The sequence below is a fragment of the Mizuhopecten yessoensis genome, unplaced genomic scaffold (genome assembly GCF_002113885.1).
Source record: "Mizuhopecten yessoensis strain PY_sf001 unplaced genomic scaffold, ASM211388v2 scaffold5185, whole genome shotgun sequence".
Lineage (NCBI taxonomy): Eukaryota > Metazoa > Mollusca > Bivalvia > Pectinida > Pectinidae > Mizuhopecten > Mizuhopecten yessoensis.
This window is the reverse complement of record NW_018405922.1, coordinates 38,789-46,262: the sequence shown is the minus strand read 5'-3', so window position 1 is coordinate 46,262 and position 7,474 is coordinate 38,789.

Sequence of the window (7,474 nt, the reverse complement as noted above, 5' to 3'; positions counted from 1 at the left end):
TGAAGCCTGCTATTATGTTTGTATAATTTCTTAAATTTGGTATAATTTGGAAGCAAGTAGAAACTTCAATATTACATGGATGTTTTATCTGGATTTGTGTAAAAGGTAAAAGGGGTGTACAATTTTGTAGGTTAATAATTTTGAAATCTTCAAGTTTGACGTATATTTAACACTAAACATTTTCACTAGCACCAACATAACATTTACTGGTGGAGGACTAGAGGAATGGTATTACATCCCTTCACTTTCCTGGTTAAATCCACATATATCTGATTTCCACAGGTTCAATTGGCACATGATGCATTTTTCTCACATACTTCACAGGGTGATCCCCTTGTTGCTAGGGAAAAGATTTATAGAATCTTCCCCTACCTTGAGGGTGTGACAGAGAAATCTCCAATCCAAGGGGTGATGCTTTTTGTTGTCTAACCCGAGGCATCGCCAAGGGTTTGACAACCAGAAAAATCACTCCGAGGGTTGGAGATTTCTCTGATACACCCTCAAGGTAGGGGATGATTATTTTTCTTCCAGCCTCTTATTTCAGTCACACCTCCACCGACAGTAGTCTGTTTGTAAACAAAAACACATGGGGTATGAATATCATCATTCATTTTTGATGACGTGACAATTACCGGTGACGCATTTTAATGACGTCACAATTGAACACGTGCTAATCGGCACGAGGCTATCTCACCCTAGGAGATGACAAGCTGATCTTTTCCGGCTAAAACGGGAGACCCACCTGTGAAGGGTGAAAGAATAATAGAATCTTCCCCTGCCCTGAGGGTGTGACAGAGAAATCTCCAACCCGAGGGGTGATGTTTTTTGTTGTCTAACCCGAGGGTTAGACAACCAAACAAATAACCCTGAGGTTTGGAGATTTCTTTGTTACACTTTCAAGGTAGGGGATGATTATTTTTCTCCCATCCTATTATTTCAGTCACAGCTCCACCGACAGTAGTCTGCCATGTTTGTAAACAAAAACAATTGTGGGATATGCATGATATCGTCATTCACTTTTGATGACGTCACAATTACCGATGATTCATTTTAATGACGTCACAATTGAACACGTGCTAATCAGCACGAAGCTATCACACCCTAGGGGGTGACAAGCTGATGTTTCCTGTCTAAAACGGGACATGCCTGTGAAGGGTGGGAGAAAACTCTATCTTACACGGGGTAGGGAAAGACAGCTGACACGTGCTATGACGTCATAATAATGGATTGTCTATGTGACATCATTTTATTGTTTCCGTGATGTCATACAATTGTTGTGAATGGGGAATCATCCGTCTCAACCCTAGGACTTTGGGGTTTGCCGGAAGAATAAGATTGATGTTTATTTCGACTGGAATTTGTTTATTTGTATGTATGTGAGAAAAATAATCAACCATGGGTCTGTTCCGTGGACAGGGATATCTCAACCCTCGTGTATACATGTAAGATTCTATTAGACTACAACACCCCAAAATAGCTGTCAAATGATGATCATTCAACACCAAAAGGGGTCCTAATCCTTTAAAAGTGACAGTTATTGATAGGTAATAGTATATTTGAATGTAACCCTGTTTGTGTAGCACATAGGTCATTTCTACTAGATTGAATGTAGTCTCCCTCAGACTTATTATAAAGACCGGTGCAAAGGGAGACTTTGCAATGAAGAAAGAAAAGGAAAGTGAGAAAAGTAAAAATATTTATTCGAAGAGTTGCAATTCTGTCTTTTCGTATTGCAGAGTTATCTTCTCTTGTGAGCAGGAATTGATTGTTACGTCATTGGTTTGTGTGAGAAAATTAGGTTGTTTTCTCAAAAATTGATGACGTTACCCTCACAAACAAATGACGTAACAATCAATACCTGCTCATAAGAGAAGATAACTCTGCAATACACAAAGACGGAATAGGGGCAGCAGATCTTCTTTTTTTTCAATGCTGACCTCTAAGCAGAAAACACAAAAGAAAAAACGTGATTTTGCAGGGGCACCACATTATTTTTCTTATTTGTTATTTATTTTTCCTTTAGCTTTTAATAAGACACAAAACAGATATTGTCATTTTGGGCCCCACACTATTTACCTGATACGATTATAACATGTAGCTAGTGGAATACAACAGGCACATTCTTTCTGCAAGATTTATAATGGAAGTAAGATACTTCAACTCATTCACCCCTGAAGACACATTTGAATTCTTCAAATTCAATGGTTGGAATAGTTCATTATGAAACTTCAAGGGTGAATGAGTTAAAGAGAAAGTGTCAGTATATTTGAGTCTTATTTTAATCTTCTTTGTTGTTTTTCTTTTGTCAGAAAGAAACAGACTTGAAAAACAGACATGGCGGGTAATATAGGACACAAAGTTGTTATCGATATTAATCTCACCTCTGTTAATGATGTAAAAGATGAGGAGGATGGTGAGGAAGAAATGTCTGACGAAGATGACATCGAAACAGATGATGAGGAAGTGATGTCAGATAATCAGGAAGATCCGCTAGAGGAGATTGACATGTCTTCCATCAAGAGCAATCAGAAAGGTAGAAAAGTGTCCAAAGTGAAACTAGCTGATCGCCCAGTGAGGGAAAGGAAACAAAAGCAGCAGTTTCATTGCTCCAGCTTTGGTTGGTCATACAATGAAAAACGCAAGTTACTTAAAGCTCTTAAAAAGTAAGTCTACTTTACTTAAGTTCAATCTTGACTTGATTTCCAAAGAAAAATGTATTGCTACCTTTTTGTTTTAAAGCTTAAAACATTCATCTCTAATCTGTTATATTTTATTTTAAAGAAATATTTTTTGGATATATTTCTATCATTCTGTTTTTATAGTATTCTTTATTTTATATCAAGTATTGTATGCATCTTAAACATTTCTCAATAGATCTTTTGCAGTTCCATCATTTTTACCCTAGCAGTCAAAAATCAACTTTGTAAACTTGGAAATTTTCAGAGAGGCCAGTATATGTACCTTTGTTTCGAACAATATCATACACACTTGTGCTTTAGGCAAATAACAAAACAAAGAAACAATCATGTTTGCACTGATTTGAAGGAAATGACGATGATATTTTCAAAGATAACACATTTCCTCAAAATTCATCAATAAAATAACACTGCCTGGGTACTTTTTGTGTCACAAATAATCACATGTTATATAAAATATTGTCAATAAAATAAAAACATTGTTTTTGAATCCCCAAACTATAAGGTGTGTGATTATAAGGGGGGGGGATTGTGATCTTTATTTTGACCATTGACATGAATCAAAAGTGCAAAATATAACAGATATATACATACTGCTTGTCCAGAGAAAATCTGCATTAATTAATTCACCTGTGATTATCAAAGTTAATATGCTTGGAAAGACAGTGTCACATAAAGTATAGGTCACTGTATCTTGAACTTTGACCTTAATTAAAGTGTAAAATAAAAATGATATATTGGTACACTTGGATAGGCTAGATGTCGAGTAAAAAAGATCAATGTGACCTACATTTTAATCTTTGACCTTAATCAAAACTGCAAACAATGTGAGATACCGGTTTTCTAGAGCAAATCCTGCACATTTGTCATTATTTCACCTGCAATCATCAAAGTTGGTATGCTGGTACATCTTGGGTAGAAGGAGCGTAATTTAAGCGGATTGTTAGAGAGTTTTCCAGTAATTGTCTGTATGAAGGGAGTCTATACATTAGTGGTGCAGAGTAGCAATGGATATTCTGGTTTCTGGAAGATTTTTACATAAATTAGCCTTTTTTATTGGATACAAGTTCAAATTTAATCCAGCATTTTCAGTGCATGCATTGTAAAGTACTATTCAAATGACATGTCATCAAGTTGCCAATGTTGAAAGAGATTTTATATTTACATCTAAGATATAAGTGTAGTTGGGAAAGAGATTTGTGTCATAAGAGATAGCATATTATTGATATTATTTTGTTGACAGACACCCGCCTTCAGCCATTGATTTGTTACAAGCAGAGGTTTCCTCCAAGACAAAATTACAGGTATGTGCTGATATCAAATGTTCTCCCACTTTTGCTGATGTGTTTTTGTGTCCCATGAGAAACATCCTGTGCGATAACTCTATCTCATATATATAAACCAACTCTAGTTCATGATCAGGAGCATTATTTGTATGCCCCGCCATAAAATGAGGGGCATATAGTGTTGCCCATGTCTGTTGCGTCCCATCCCACCCTGTCCCATCCCGCCCTGTCCTGTCCCATCCATGAGCGGGGGCATTTATGTCTTAGACATTTTCTAGTCTAGTTTCTAAATCCTTACTATGAATACAGTTTTAGTTAAAATGTTAAGTGTTTTGTTGCCAAAAGTTCTGAAAACGTTTTGTCATCTCTATGAGATACAAGTCATAATAAACTGGCCATTTTTGGCCATCAGAAGAATATCTGGTCAATAAAACGCAGTTGACTGCTGACAGTACCTAGTACAAATAAAAAATTGTTAAAAACATTTCTGTGAAACTCTTGTAGAATGCTTTAATTTTAAAGAACCATTGGTACAACACTATAATGTACATTTACTGCCCTTTCCAGACATGTTCTTGGTTTTGTGCATTGTCAAAAACAGTTCAGTTTAGTATTGCTACGTTCATAGTGTCAAATTTAACCAAAATCCCTAGGAGGTGGGAGAAAAAGACTTGATAGGTATAAAGATATTTATGGGAGATGTGGACAAATTTACCCTTGAGCAAAGAATTTGACGTGAGAACCTCAGGAAGCCTTAGATCTGACTCCGAGTTATTCCGTCTTTGCGTATTGCAGAGTTAATTCTCTTGTGAGCAGGTATTGATTGTTACGTCATTTGTTTTTGAGAAAACGACTTAATTTTCTCACACAAACCAATGACGTAACAATCAATACCTGCTCACAAGAGAAGATAACTCTGCAATACGCAAAGACGGAATACTCCCTTGGATAGAATTGACATGCCTCTCATATCTTTATGTGATAGAATTGACATGCCTCTCATATCTTTATGTGATAGATTGATCAGACGTCTCATATCTTTATGTGATAGACTGATCAGACCTCTCATATCTTTATATGATAGACTGATCAGACCTCTCATATCTTTATGTGATAGGCTGATCAGACCTCTCATATCTTTATGTGATAGACTGATCAGACGTCTCATATCTTTATGTGATGGACTGATCAGACCTTTCCTATCTTTATGTGATAGACTGATCAGACGTCTCATATCTTTATGTGATGGACTGATCAGACGTCTCATATCTTTATGTGAAAGACTGATCAGACCTTTCCTATCTTTATGTGATAGACTGATCAGACGTCTCATATCTTTATATGATGGACTGATCAGACGTCTCATATCTTTATGTGATAGACTGATCAGACGTCTCATATCTTTATGTGATAGACTGATCAGACCTCTCATATCTTTATGTGATAGACTGATCAGACCTCTCATATCTTTATGTGATAGACTGATCAGACCTCTCATATCTTTATGTGATAGACTGATCAGACCTCTCATATCTTTATGTGATAGACTGATCAGACCTCTCATATCTTTATGTGATAGACTGATCAGACCTCTCATATCTTTATGTGATAGACTGATCAGACCTCTCATATCTTTATGTGATAGACTGATCAGACCTCTCATATCTTTATGTGATAGACTGATCAGACCTCTCATATCTTTATGTGATAGACTGATCAGACCTCTCATATCTTTATGTGATAGACTGATCAGACCTCTCATATCTTTATGTGATAGACTGATCAGACCTCTCATATCTTTATGTGATAGACTGATCAGACCTCTCATATCTTTATGTGATAGACTGATCAGACCTCTCATATCTTTATGTGATAGACTGATCAGACCTCTCATATCTTTATGTGATAGACTGATCAGACCTCTCATATCTTTATGTGATAGACTGATCAGACCTCTCATATCTTTATGTGATAGACTGATCAGACCTCTCATATCTTTATGTGATAGACTGATCAGACGTCTCATATCTTTATGTGATAGACTGATCAGACGTCTCATATCTTTATGTGATAGACTGATCAGACGTCTCATATCTTTATGTGATAGACTGATCAGACCTCTCATATCTTTATGTGATAGACTGATCAGACCTCTCATATCTTTATGTGATAGACTGATCAGACCTTTCCTATCTTTATGTGATAGACTGATCAGACGTCTCATATCTTTATGTGATAGACTGATCAGACCTCTCATATCTTTATGTGATAGACTGATCAGACCTCTCATATCTTTATGTGATAGACTGATCAGACCTTTCCTATCTTTATGTGATAGACTGATCAGACGTCTCATATCTTTATGTGATAGACTGATCAGACCGCTCATATCTTTATGTGATAGACTGATCAGATGTCTCATATCTTTATGTGATAGGCTGATCAGACGTCTCATATCTTTTTGTGATAGACTGATCAGACTCTCTTGTTCTACTCAGAAACTCTGTCTTCTTCAAAGCATTTTAGTTCACCTAAAGTCTATTGTGAACTATTGTAATTGTTTTTTGTCCATTGTCCTTGGTCTGAAATTGGGAAAATTTCCTCTGACAAAACTGGACAAATAAAACAAAGATCAGTGTTTGTGTCGACTGCTATTAGTGATAATACAGATAGCTTCCCCTAGCAAAAACATTTTATTTTCCAAAATGAAGAAAATTTGAGGAGTATCTTCGGAATTTCAATGAAAATAATGCTCTATTTTCGAATTCCCATTTCATGAAGTATCCACACAAATGGCTTCCATGCAATAACTCTTGATTGAATGCTTTCTTTTTCATGAAACCTTTAAACATGCCTACAATATCAATGGCATGTTCAAGTTTGGTTTTAAGTCAAATCTGAAATTAAACATGACACTTTGAATTTACTGAAAAATTGTACGATTTTTTTGTGAGTTCCCCCTTAAACTCATTTACCCTAGAAATTTCAAAATAAACTATTCCATCTTTACTTTCTATACACTCTTATAGTATCATTTACCCACTCCAGTTCAGTTTTGGAAATCAATATTGCCGTCAGTGGGGGCAGACAACACACTCACCTATGTAGAAGTTTGGTTTCATTCATACAAACTTCAAGATCTTGAGAAGTATTTGTACATGTATCTAATTTGTGCCTAATAATTTTATCCATATTGTAAAATTATGAATTCATCTAATATCAATGACCAGAGACTGAATTTAGGAAAAATGGAGTAGCAGCAATTACTGTACTGTATTCACCATTTAGTTTCTCATTGTCAGTGAGTCCCCTCTACATTTCTTTCAGTGAAAAGTACCAGTTTCAAAAACTCTCACACAAAAAGCTTGACCATATCTGTTGGTGCATGATATAGAAAATTGGATATACAGTTGAATCTGTGTTAGATAAATACCACATTGTTTGTTTTATTTCAGATAAAAGATTTCATGAACAAGATTAACAAGGCTATAC